This window comes from Cryptomeria japonica, chromosome 11 (assembly GCF_030272615.1).
Source record: "Cryptomeria japonica chromosome 11, Sugi_1.0, whole genome shotgun sequence".
NCBI lineage: Eukaryota > Viridiplantae > Streptophyta > Pinopsida > Cupressales > Cupressaceae > Cryptomeria > Cryptomeria japonica.
This window is the reverse complement of record NC_081415.1, coordinates 37,934,579-37,949,106: the sequence shown is the minus strand read 5'-3', so window position 1 is coordinate 37,949,106 and position 14,528 is coordinate 37,934,579.

Below are 14,528 nucleotides of genomic sequence, written 5' to 3'. Positions count from 1 at the left end.
TATGGCAAATAATACATGAGTTGACATCAATGCCAAAGAGGGAGATTGTTGGCATTATTTTGTCATTGATGTCGACCAGTATATGATGGCTACCGGTATAAGAGATGTATGGGTAACACTATCATGGATGCATACAGGATGAGAGGATGAGAGGATGAGATGTCTTTAATGTCACCTTGTATTGCAAAACACCAATAACGTAAAGGAGAGAATGTCATTTAGTATAATGACCATTGGAGTCATTGATACACAAGTTAGTGCTTGACTTGTGTGGGAGATATGAATAGGTTACCGGTAGAGTCTATCACTGATAAGGAGAGGGTGTTAACTGGTAAGTGATGTTTTAATTGTAAGCAGTTGTCAACTAACACGCTGATAACCAGTGTACAAGTAGGATGAGAAAGGTGCTTGAGTAGTTGTTTGTGATGAAGAGGTGAATTGTAACCTAAATCACATAATCAAAGGAGGAAAAGGATTTACTTGTCACTAGTATGTTGTGTAGATGCAGAAAAACAAAACTCCCATCAGATAAAGATGTAGTCACCAAATGAAGAAGATATCATAGGGTGAAGAGAAAATTGACAGTGAGTGTACCCAACTAGATTATATGTGCCTATTTGAAGCCATCTTGGTGCATCGTAAAATGCAGATGTCAAGTATCCACTCCCATCGATAAGTGGAGATTATCCCCTATTATGCATGGAATGCATCATAGTCCTCTGAGATAAGATAGAAGAGTAGAAGGAAATCATTGATGGCTCACACCGGATAAACCAATGAAACACTCAGTTGCCTTAGGTGTATGAGATTAGAGATATGCACCAAATCAGTTGAGTAGACATGATGAGTTCCTGGTACATAGAAGGAAGTACATGTTTGTCACTTTGAAAAACCAGTTGAGATGATGTCTGGGATGATGAAGATAAAGGAAATAGGAAGCAACTGTAGACAGATGATGTTTCTAGAATGAAGATGGAGTTTGGTGCCACTGGGGTGCATAGTATGTTACCAGTATACATGCAAAAGATATTACCAGTATAGATATCCACTGGTAAAGCTGAAAAATGAAAAGTGAAGAGCTCTTGTATGATTAAGTTGAGTATGTTGAGGTTTGGCATGTGAAGTGACTGGTAAGAGTGTTGCACTGAAAAAGAAGAAAAGTGAAAGTTTGAAGGTAGACTGGTTAGGGTATAACTAACATGGTTAGAGAACTAGTAGATGAACCCAGTTGTGTGTTGGATAGTCAAATAGTCGAAACTAACATGATGATTGCGCAGAGGTGGATGTTGATAGAGATTCCATGTGGAGTCGAAGAGACAAACCAATGGACCATGCCTTGTCGATGAGGTAGGTAGTGACTAGTAGACATTAATGTTGATAGCGTGAATCATGGGTCAAGAGAAAAAGGGTGTGGCTCGAGACTGATCAAAGAATAGAAATCTGATTTGGTAGATTCATGATCAAGGCAAAGTCTCCAAGTGTTGATTAGGGTAGGTGAAGCTATCTGGGCGATTGCTTCATAGGTGTTTGACAAGCCCAGAGAAAAAAAGGTGTTGTGTTTCCCAAATATGGAAAACGTGTTCTAGATGTAGTGAGATTGGCAGAGTTTTATTGATCTATTTGTAGGTGGTCGATGTCTAGAAGGAGATGTGATTGGTTATGGTTTGGCTTGATCTCGATGAAGGAACCCTAGTACACTAGAAGTTTTAATATCATTTTGGTGGGAAGGAATAATATAAATGTTTAGATCAAAGACTAGATCTTTGTTGCTACATGAGAGAGAAAAGTTGGACAAGGGAGTAAAAACCAAAGAGTTAATCAGTCAAGTACTCATTGACAATCACAGAGGAGACTAAGTGTATCAGAGAGAACCAGTTAGATGAGTTCAACTAGTGAGGGTGAGGTAACTGGTAAAATGTCATTGAGTCTGAAAGTGAAGTGCATCGGTGGTGATAGAACTTGCAGAGTGTATTATCGGTGGAGAGAAGTGGTGTAGCATAGAGAAGAGAGAAGTGATGAAGTGTAGAACTAGTAGAGGTAAAACCAACAGAGAAGACGTAAAGAAGACTACAGAGAAGGTAGGCATATAATTGGTAGAAGATAATGCTAGTGAAGACCAACAGAGAAATTGAGAGAAGAGGCAACCAATAGAGAGAACTGACAGAGAGAGAACTAGTAGATAAGAAGAAGAGGTTGAACCGATAAGGTTGGAGCAAGAGATAAGGTTCCAAAAGTGCGATGGTGAGGTAGAGAACAGACAATTAACTAGACAAGAGATCCAATAGAGAGATTTGCAAAAGTGTTACAAAATACATTTGAAACAAGGTTATTAACTTGTAAATGATTATGCTTTGTATTCACTAAGTTGTAACTTAGTACAAGGGTTGTAGCTCCTTGGGTTGGTGCCTTAAATCAGGGGTTGGTGGTCCTTGTATTGGTGCTCATTGGGCTGGTTCCCTAAACATTGTAATCAGAGATTCATTGTGAGGCTAGATTGAAGCAGTAGTCTCCAATAGCATTTCTCACTAAGATTTTTCTCATCTTGGGTTTTCCTTGTATATGATGGTGTTATGTGATGTCCCCTTTATGTGTGAGTTCATTTGTGTTAGTCTCCCATCTAACCGGTAAGTCTGCATTCAATTAAACCTATTAACTAGTATATTCACATAGGATAGGTGATGATAAAAATTTGAGAACCACTTTTTCAACCCCCTCTCAGTGCTACATGCTATCCTTGCCGATGATAGACTGTATTGATAACCGACCTATCTCTTCCACACAGGTAAACCACTAAATTGTGTATTGGTGAGTCCAATGGTCATTCTTATCAATGCGAAAGGGGGAGATTGTTGGCATTGTGTTGCCATTGATGTCAATCGGTATGGGAGATTGATGGCTATCTAATGACTATCAGTTCTTAGATTACCAGTTCTTCAAATATTCACACTATGTTGTTCTCTTCTCTACAATCTTCTATGTCGGTTCAATCACCACCGATGCACTTCACTGTCAAACTTAAGGACAGTCTACCAGTGACCTCACCCTCACTGGTTGAACTCTTCTATCCAGTTCTCTCTCACATGCTCAGTCTCCTCTATGATTGTCGATGAATACTTGAAAAATTAACTCCCTAGTTTTTACTCCATTCACCAACTTTTTTCTCTCATGCAATAGCATAGATTTGGTCTTTGATTTGCACATTTATACTATGCATTCCTACCAAAATGATATTCAAACCTCTGGCATGCTAGGGTTCCTTCAATGACCTCGAGGCAAACCAAAATCAATTAGACCTCCTTCTAGAGATCGACCACCTTCAAACTGATCAATCAAACTCTGCCAATCTTGTTGTGTCCAAAACACGTTTGCCATATTTGGCAAACACAACACCTTTTTTCGGTTTGCACTTGTCAAACACCTATCAAGCAATCACCCAGATAACTTTACCTACCCTGATCAGCACTTGGATACTCTACCTTGATCATGAGTCCACCAAATCAGATTTATGTTCTCTAATCATTCTGGAGTCATACCCTTCTTCTCTTGATCCTTGATTCACGTTATCGACCTTAATATCGAACAGTCACTACCTACCTCACCTACAATGCACAGTCCATTGGTTTGACACTTGGACTCCACGTGGCATCTCTGTCAGCGTCCACCTCTTCTCATTCACTGTGGTAGTCTAGACTCTATCACCGACCAACACACAACCTAGTTCATCTACCAGTTCTCTAGCCATGTCGGTTATACCCTAACCGGTCTGCCTTCAAACTTGCACTTTACTTCTCTTCTATTGGAACACCGTTACTAGTCACTTCGCATGCCAAACCACAATGTACTCAGCTTCATCAGACAAGATATTGTCACTTGTCACTTGTCATCTTTACCTATTGATATCTATACCAGTAATATGTTCTGCATGTATACTGGTAACATACGATGCACCCTGGTGGCACCAAAATCCATCTTCATTCTGACAACATCCTTTGTCTGCAGTTGTTCACCATTTCCTTTATCTTTATCAGCCTAGACATCATCTCAACTGGTTTGTTAGAGTGACAAACCTATCATTCCTTCTCTGTACTATCAACTAATCGTGTCTACTTGGTTGATTCGGTGCATATCTTTGATCTCATGCACCTGAGGCAACTTAGTGTTTCACCTGTTAATCCGGTGTGAGCCTTCAATCACATTCCTTCTACTCTTATATCTTATCTTGGAGAACTATGATGCACACTATGGATAATACAAGATGAGTTTCACTTATCATTGGTAGTGGATCCGTGTCATCTACATCCTGCAATACACTCATGTGGCTTCCCTATTTGTGCAACATATCTTCAGACATTCACATGTGATCCAGTGTGGGAACATTCACATGGTGACTACATCTCTATCTAGTGGGCGTAGACACGATGAGTTGCTGATACAGAGAAGGAAGGACATGTTTGTCACTTTGACAAACCTGTTGAGATGATATCTGGGTTGATGAAGATAAAGGAAGTGGCGAACAGTTGCAGACAAAGGATGTTGTTGGAATTATGTTAGATTTTGGTGTCACTAGGGTGCAAAGGACGAGAGAGATTATGTAGTATGTTGGATACTACGTGAGTTGTCAGTGATCTCTTCACATGGTGACTACAACTCTATCTGGTGGGAGTCATGTTATTTTGTGTCCACACAACATACCAGTGACCAGTACATCCTTCTCCTCTTGTGTTGATGTGATTTCGGTAACATTCTGCTTCTTGATCACAAACAACAACTCAAGCACCTTTCTTATCCTTCTTGTACACTGGTTATAATATTGCCAGTTGGCAACCGCTTACTTGATTGATTTATATTCTCTATTTCATCACATGCTCACTGGTTAGCAACCATACATAGTCAACACATCGCTTATCCATTGATATGCTCTCCTTACAAGTGATAGATTATACTAGTAACCTATCTATCTCTTCCACACAAGTCAACCCCCAACTTGCGTATTGGTGACTCCAATAGTCATTCTTTTGAATGGAAGTCTCTCTCTTACCTTACCTTACTGGTGCACTGCAACACAAGGTGATATCAAAGATATCTCATTCTGTATGCATCCATGATAGTGCCACATCACTTATCCATTGACATGCTTTCCTTACTGATGATAGACTGTATCAATAACCTACCTATCTCCTCCACACAAGTCAACCACTAACTTGTGTACTAGTGATTCCAATGGTCATTCTTCTAAATGGAAGTCTCTCCCTTACCTTACCTTACCTTACCTTACTGGTGCACTGCAACATAAGGTGATATCAAAGATATCTCATTTTGTATTCATCCATTACATTGCAACACATACATCTCTTAGACCGGTAGCCCTTCTACACTGGTTTACATCAATGAATCCATTTCTGGTATGCATCATTCATAGACCAGTGGACAAGCAGAATGAGCAAGGTGCTTGAGTAGTTTTTTGTGATGAAGAGGTGGAATGTTACCTAGATCACATCAACACATGAGGTGAAGGATGTACTAGTCACCGGTATGTTGTGTGGATGCAGAATAGTAGGACTCCCACTAGATGAAGATGCAGTCACTGAATGAAGAAGATATCATAGGGTGAAGAGAAGATTGATAGTGAGTGTGCCCAACTAGATTATATGTGCCTATTTGAAGCCATGTTGGTGCATTGCAAAATGTAGATGCCAAGGATCCAATCCTACTGATAAGTGGAGCTTATCTCCTATTATGCATGGAATGCATCATAATCTTCCAAGATAAGACAAAAGAGTAGAAGGCGGCTGATTGAAGGCTCACACCAAATGAACCGATGAAACACTAAGTTGCCTCAAGTGCATGAGATCAGATATATGCACCAGATCAACCAAGTAGACACGATGAGTTGCCGATACAGAGAAGGAAGGACATGTTTGTCACTTTGACAAACCAGTTGAGATGATATCTGGGCTGATGAAGATAAAGGAAGTGGTGAACAACTGCAGACAAAGGATGTTGTTGGAATGATGTTAGATTTTGGTGTCACTAGGGTGCAAAGGATGAGAGAGATTATGTAGTATGTTGGATACTACATGAGTTGACATCAATGCCAAATGGGGAGATTGTTGGCATTGTGTTGTCATTGATGTCAACTCGTATATGATGGCTACCAATATAAGAGATGTATGTGCAACACTATCATGGATACATATAGGATGAGAGGATGACATGTCTTTAATATCACCTTGTGCTGCAGAACACCGGTAAGTTAAAGGAGAGAATGCCATTTATTATAATGACCATTGGAGTCACTGGTACATAGGTTAGTTCCTGCCTTGTGTGGGAGATATGAACAGGTTACCGATATAGTCTATCATTGGTAAGGAGAGGACGTCAACTGGGAAGTGATGTGTTGATAGTAAGTAGTGGTACATTAACTTTCCAAGCTATTCATGTACATGTCACTGTCCACATGACATATCAAGTGCCAAATTATATGTAAATCAACAACTATCCAAGTCATCATTTTCATTTCAAAGAATAATGTTGACCATTAAAATCCTTTACAATATCGTTGCCAAATTCTATTGATAGTAAATCGATATAATACAATAATATAGAGCTTGACAATAGAATATAGTCGGTCAAAAAAATAAATAAAATGCATTTAACAATGTCATTAAAGCTTGATGGTTGACTTAAAGAGTTTAGTAGTTACTCTTAACACATATCAAAGAAGACTGATGATATAATGAAATATGTAACAATGAATCCCACTACATAGATAAGTATGATCAAAATAAGCTCAATTCAAATGAACATTGTGACCAAATACTTCTCTATACATATGAGTAATATTACTAGATCACAAAAATAATCTGATCAATTTGCATTTCAATAATAACCATCAATTACTGAAATAATCACCAAGTGAATGGATAAAGATATGATATGTCATATGTAATGTGCTAAACTAAAATAAGATATACCTTTCCGCATGTTATCACCTAAAAAACATATAAGAAACAGTGAACACATAATCCTCCTGTCTGCACATGAAGTCCAAACATATCAGTATCAAATCTGAATATACACAAGTTACAAAAACTTAAAGTAGATCGTCAAAACCATTGAATACCAAAAATCAATTCTCATACTGAATCCAATAGAAACAATTTGACATCAAGACACAACAAAAAAATGGTAGGACTATGTTTTAGTTCATCCTTCCTACCTAAATATTATTGGGAATGTGAAGCCCAATAGGTAGAAGACCTTTCAGATTCTCCCAACTCTTTGTTTCCCAACTAAATATGATTCATCTACACTTGACTCTTGGTTTCTATTGGGACCTATAAATTTTTGATAATTTGAGTGGCCCATTTGAAAATTCTGCTCTGCACTTTCAAATGGCACTTGATGAATCAACCTAAATCGCCTGGTTTGAGGGCATGAAAAATAGATCTAGCATTACTCCCCTCATGTGCCTTTGAAACATGGGAACTTAATGAAACTTAGGGGAAATGCAATTGGCCAGTGTAAAGCATTTTTACTTGGGTACCAAAGATGGTTTTAAAAGGCCAGAGAAATTTCCATGTAAATGCCGCCAAGCATGAGCATTTATCCCACATTGACAGTGCAGAGGGAGTTTTTTGTATTTAAATACAGAGCTGCACACTTCTATAGTGTCAAAGCTTGAGGGCTTTTGGCAAGAGGTGGCTTGTGGCCTAGTGGACCTTGGGCACACATGCATCTCAAGGTGTCCAAATTTTGGGACAGACTGGCAACAAAGAAGGCCCAAGGTAAAAAGGTGGGTGCAGCTCAAGGTGAGGTGGTGGACAAGTGCCGCCCAAGTAAAATTTTGAGACTATCAACGACTGTTGCTGTACCATGGTTGTGAAGTGCCCAAAATGTTAACCCCAGCGACATGGTGACCAAATGGTGGGACCCAATAGGCTGGTAACAAAGAAGCTAAAGGTCGAACAAATTGAGTAGATCTAACGGTCAAGCGAAGAGATCCAATAGTTGTCGCTTCACCATGATGGGAAACCACTCGTCTGCTAATCATTGCGACATGGCGACCATATGGTGGGACCCGTTAGAGAGTAGAAATGAAGAGATAAAGAATGACTAGATCAGAGGTTATCAGATGGTGATCAGAGTGATCCAACAATGGTCGATAGGTTGCAATGGGAAGCTGCTCATTAGAGTATCCATGGTGACTTGGTGACAAGGTGGGCCAATGTTGTGCTGGGTCCAATGAAGATTAAGTGGCGGGTCCAAGTGGCAAGATAGGTGGATCTGCGAGTGGGTCGTAAGGTGACACGTGGCATGAGATGGATGAAGGATAAAGAGCATGCAAGTTTGATGAAGATCAATGACTGTCACCATACTGTGATGGGAAACTGCTCGATGGTTAACCATCACGACATGGTGACCAAGTGGTGCGACCCAAGAGGAGAGAAGCTCATACGAGTTAACAAGTGAGCAGGTCTGAGGCAGATCAACAGTGGTCACTGATCCGCTATGTAGACATGAATGCCAGTTACCCATTGTGGATCAATGACTGGTGTGATGGCATCCAATTGCAGTTGTGGTGGCCAGCCGGATGCATGGACAAATTAGGAAGTGACACACAATATAGGAGAGCAAGTAAAAGTGATTAATGGGTGAGCAAGTCCGAGGAAGATCGACGGTGGTCACTAATCTGTAGTCCAAAACAGCTCAATGAATAACCCTTGCGACTCAGTGACAAAGAAGGGCTAGGGTTCGGCGGTGGGTCCGACTGTGCTCACATGGCAGGATAGGTGGTGCCTAGAGGGACTCACGACCAATCTAGTGGTGACATGTGGTAGGCCATAGAGGGAAAAATTTCAAAGTTAAATATATAGTTTTGAACTATAGTATAGAAATGCGAAAATTTAAATGATTGACCTGCAGAGAGATTGATGGTTGAGGGGGTATTTTTTGCCCAAATATAAACCTATTATATATCATTGGAAAGCTCTCGATCGGAGGAGTTTGTTTCTACAGTCAGTTGTTGCACACATCAAGTATCCCAAGAGAAGTTTCCTTGGGATTTTAGAAGGATTTTTTAGTTTGTCAGAGAAGATTTTCTGCAGGCCAAGTGTGTGAGCAATTAATACAAAATGATTTGGGATGGTTGTCATTGTTAGAGATGAAATCCGAAATTCTTCTCTTCCTTCTTATTCTGAGGTCTTCTCATTTTGTAAGGGTTCCAAAATTTTTGTGAGCAGAACTCCATATTCTGTGTTTCTAGCTCTGAGTTTTTGTTCTAGAGTATGTATAGTCTAATGTCTTTTTTCATGTAATGGAGTATATCTTCTTGTTGTAGGTGTTTCTTGTTACAGGTATATATGTATGTAAGGCATGCATAAATTCACACAAAATTGTCTCTAGATATATATTTCTCTATTACAAATTAAAGCCTCAAGGAGGCTAGAATTTGTCATCTCAAGGAGATTGTTGTGGTTGTTTACAGGCATTCTTCAAGGAAGAATTTAAATTCTATAATAAATCATGAATAATGGAATATATTTTCAAGATCTGATGATTTTGTCAATGAGCTGAGTAATGCATTTATGTAAGGCATTAATGCAGGAATATTTAATGATGAAGATGGATTTGCAGTAGAGGTTTTTCATTTGCAGTTTGATGTATGACTCCATGCCCTTGGATAAGGCACTGACCTTGCAGATTCTAGGGATTCTTAGAGATCTCTATAGAATCAAATATCCTTTTAGTTTAATGTTTGTAGTTTTAGTTTGTTCCACTTATCTCATGCTTCAACTTAGTTGAGATGTCAATATAGATCTAGCCCATTTGCAGTAACCTCCTTGATGTTAAGCCTTTTGAGATTCATCTGCTTATTGTTGATGTTGCCATATGTGTGTAATGGGTCTAAGTCAATGCATCAAAGGTACACCCACCTAGGTTTTACAGAGCCTAAAGAGTAGGATTCAAATCCTTATTATGTTGTCCAAGTCCTGAAGTTCTTCATTGTATGAAGTTGGCTATTTCATAGATAAATTGCAGATGAACTTGCTTTGCTCATTTTTTAGAACAACAGTTTCATCACTAAATATGATTGTATAAATGCTCGTGTGCAGTTCATGTATGGATGTAAGATTTGATAATTGGTTAATAGATGATTCTCCCCGCTTTCTAGTGGATGTAGCCAGTAATGGTGAACCACGTAAATAATTGTACTATGTGTTTATTTTATGTTTGTGTTTCGCTTAAGTTTATTTGTTTATATGTTTTTCTTTGCTCATTTATCTTTACAATTGGTATCAGAGCCTATGTTGGCTTGAGTAGAGATGGAGGAAGAAGAAGGTAAAATTCATAAATTCTATGGTAGTTTTACATTCCATGTAAAACTGTGCTTCAAGCATCATGCACGTTGGTGGTATGGCTAGACGAAAGGGGGGAACTCAGTTGGAGAGAATAATCCAACGAAAGAGAAGGATGTTGGGATTCTTATTTACTCCTCTCTTGAGCCATTTTTGACACTTATTGGCCAAATTGTTAATGACAGGGAAGTTGTTGGCATTCGTGTGGTGAAGGTTGAACCCCATGATGCCTCGGTTGGAATTTGTTGGCATGCTGGGAAAGAAACCATTAAAATATTTCAGGAGGAAGCGAGTATGTCATCGGAGACCAAAGTTGAATCTATTGTTGACTCCGAAGATGAGGGTGCAGATTGGAGTGTGGTGGCAGGAAAAAGAAACCTAAGAAACAATGTGGCTTCAGAGGGCTTTGTAGATGGCATGGCCTTAGCTAAGACAAAAAGGTACTCCCATGAAGAATATTAGCCTATGGAATTGGACGACAAAGTGCAAGATGTGCTTGATCCAAGGGAAGTGACTTCTGTAAATAAAAAGCTTCATATCATTTTACGTGATCACGATAGAGACGATGATGCTGATTGCAGGGCATGATGAAGACAACATGTTGAGCCTTCAGTCTTTGAACAGATTGAGGGTAATGAGCCTCATGATGTGGCAGGAGTGTTGTCCCAGACTTGATTTGGTTCAGGCCTTGTTACGGATTGTTCGGAGGTTGTGGTAGAGATGGAAGTTGACCCCAACAGAGAGGGCTTCGGCATAGTGGCGATGGTGCACTCGGAGGATGAGGACGGCCTACAAAAAGAAGCGATAGAGAGAGAGGTAGAGACCACGCAGAAAATGTTGGCAGGCTTCTTGGCATTCTCGTGGAAGCCTCTGCAAAGAATAGTGATGTTGCAAAGCAAGTCACAAGGCTCGCAAATATGTAGTCATAGTCTACGTTTTTTGTGGCTAGGACTCTGAGCGAATATTTCATAACGCATGGAATGCAGGGATTGCTGCAACGTTTGGTGGAGAATGATTCCAATCGTTATGAAATTGCCCTTGCTGCGAACGAGGCCGTGGAAGCCTTGTCGATGGTCAAGATTACAGAGGAACATTCGAAATGCGAATTGTCTTCAGAATGCGCAATGTTGGGAGGTGAAGAGGCAGATGCTGAGTTCGGCGTTCTTTGAAAAAATAAAAAGATCAGTGATGTGAAATTACCCACTTATGCCTTTATGCTTTCTGATAGTCTATCGGCCCTCTTGCATGATGGGACAAATTATGTGAGTGGTATAATTACTTTGGTATGCATGATGGAGAACACGAATGTTACAGCAAAAGCAAGCCCTCCTCTCGCCCAAGAATCTATGTGCATCCATCAATTGCTACAAGACCTAATTAACTGCTTTGGCCCCAATCCGAACATTAGCGACAATGATGGTTTCGCTCTTTGGCATACTTTGCCCAGTCTCAGCAAATAAGATTTTGACAGAATGGTGTGCAATGTCGAACAGGCCCGAAATGCAGAATCAGCAGGAGCTATAGCGATGGTCGCGGCCAAGGAAACCCCCATGCAACCAAGGGCTGAGGCAACTGCCATTTGGGTTAACACAATGATCGATCCAGGTGTGGTTCGTGGGATCGAGAAATCTGTCAATATTCTTGTCGTGTCACGAGCATGAATCGGGCATTTCGCTGAAGCGCGGATCCTTGAGGCTGTAGGTGTGGATTTCATCGATGAGAGTGAGATTTTGAGCCCTGCAGATGACCAAAATTGTATCCATAAGCACAATTTCTGGTGCCCTTTTGTGTGCAGTTGTAAGGACCTGGGTAGAACTTTAAGGAAGGTTGCAGAAGTCTTGGCTTTAGTGATGACGAAGGATGATTCGGGGTGCCTGTCGGGTGTGGAGAGGATTCTCTTGAAGAAGCTCATGGTGGGGGTCACCCACTGTGTAGTGCATGTCGCGATAGGCAGGCTTGTCACTAGTTCCCATGAACCTGTTTTTCTCTTTGTCAGTGGGGGGAATACGTAGGACATTGATACAAGAGATTTCTCTATTCGTGAAATAGGGGCTCGAATTAGTGTGCAAGAGACAGTAGAAGGAAGGTTACGTAACGCCTCTTTGCATGTAACCGAAACACGACAGTCGGTTGGCCACTCTGTTTGGTGTTCGATAGATGATGATGATAATAAGGATTTCGAGAATATAATGGTTCTATGGAAAAATATAACGACATGCCAAGTCATTGTAATCATTACGTCTCTGGGGCCAGTTGATTTGGACAAGATATTGATTCGGAAGAGTATTATGTCCAAGCCGTTACTTAATCATTGTAATGTTTCGGTGAAGTTGGCACCTGCAGGCAATCATTCTGGAGTTTCTATTTTCGACAATGCCAAGTTTTATGATGTTTTGTAACGGGGAGCATCGATGACCATATCATGTATGTGTTTCAAGATTCATTTCTAGATGGAGGGTTCATTTTACAATCAGTCAAGGATCTTTTCGATGTTTTGGATATATCAGTTGCAGATGTTAATCGTAATGTCATGGTTCAGTGGTTAAGTTTGTTGCTCTTTGGTACTTTTGTCCTCGATGACAAGAAAGAAAAAAGATGTTGTGTTGGCATGTGGTTATATTCTTCTCATGGGCCAGGATAGTGACACGGACATACTGACTTGGCAGACGTGTTAAGTGTTTAAAACATGTTCTTTTGAGCCATGCTGGTGACACGGATAAATGAACAGCTCTGACATTGCATTAATGTTAATGACATCTTTGGTTTAATATGGCTACGGTTTAAAGGGCATATTCCTCAGGATACTTCTTGTATCGAACAAGTTAAAAGTTTTTCTTGGAAGCTGTATTTGGCGTTTCATTTGTTTTGTTTAACTTATTTGGAGTCCGTCAAACCCTAATGCCATGTGAGTCGCAGCGCCGCTGGAGCTACAGAGCTCGAATCAGTTACAGAGAATGGAGCAAACAATGGTTTTAATCAAGAGATTAACGGTTGACTGGTTAGTTTGTTTGTTTAGTTTGCGTTTAAAAGGTATGTTTCTTGAAACACATGATTTAAGAGATACAGATTTCTTGGTTCGAATTTTTTTATCAGTTATGCAAAATAAAAATAAGGAAGTGTTCGTGCTTTATTTTTGTTTTTCATGACTGGGAAATAAAAACGTCTTCCATTTCTTCTGTTTCCATTGCACAGTTAAAATCAGTTATTTTGTTTTTCAGTTTACAAATCCTGTAAGTTTTTGTAACTCTATACGTGGGTTATTTAAGAAGAAAATGTGGTATTTTTGTTGGGTGCATAAAAACAGTTTGTTGACAGATCAGTTGGTGAGAGGAAAAACAGAGAAATACAGTGCCGTAGTTTGAGTGTGAACAAAGTGGTAGCATTAAACAGTGCCGTAGTTTACCAGAAACAGCCGAGGGTTTCTTGAGAATCAATACCTTGTTTTTGTTACAGAGTATATGAGGCTTCATTGAATTGAAACCATATTGTTCAGTGTTTATTGATTTGAAATCATACAGTACAGAGTATTTGAGGTTTTATTGATTTGAAATCATATTGTTCAGGGTTTGTTGATTTGAAATCATACTGTTCAGAGTATATGAGGCTTTATTGATTTGAAACTATATTTTTCAGAGATTGGATAGTGTTGAAGAATATTATTGCAAAATTTTCATATGTACAGACTGGTAAAATATTCTCGCTCCAATCCCTGATGGTTTTGTGACTGCAAAATTTAATTGCATGCATAAAATCACCAGTGGCTGTAGCTCGAGTTGAAATATTCATTGATAAGAAGAGGGGTTGGTGCTCCTTGAGGCCTTGTGGTTTCTAAAACATGTGAACTGAGTTGGTGCTCTTTTCGAATTAATATAAGGGATCTTCCGAGTGGTTTTTCTACCCCAAGAGGGTTTTCCACTCATGAAAAATACAGTGTTATGTGCATTGTCGTGTTTCATTCTGTCTTACTAGTGTATGCTCTGATACATCAATATTACTCTGTTTAGTTGGATTTATGTAATGCATTATTTGAAGTACTCTTTTAGATGTTTCAAGTTTGTGTAAATTTTAATACCATTTTTTTAAAAGGTCTGAATCAAGTGTTTTAGTTGGTTCAATGGTATATTTCATGCTTCATTAATGTATTTTATCTAGGTGTTAAGTCTCAGTCAT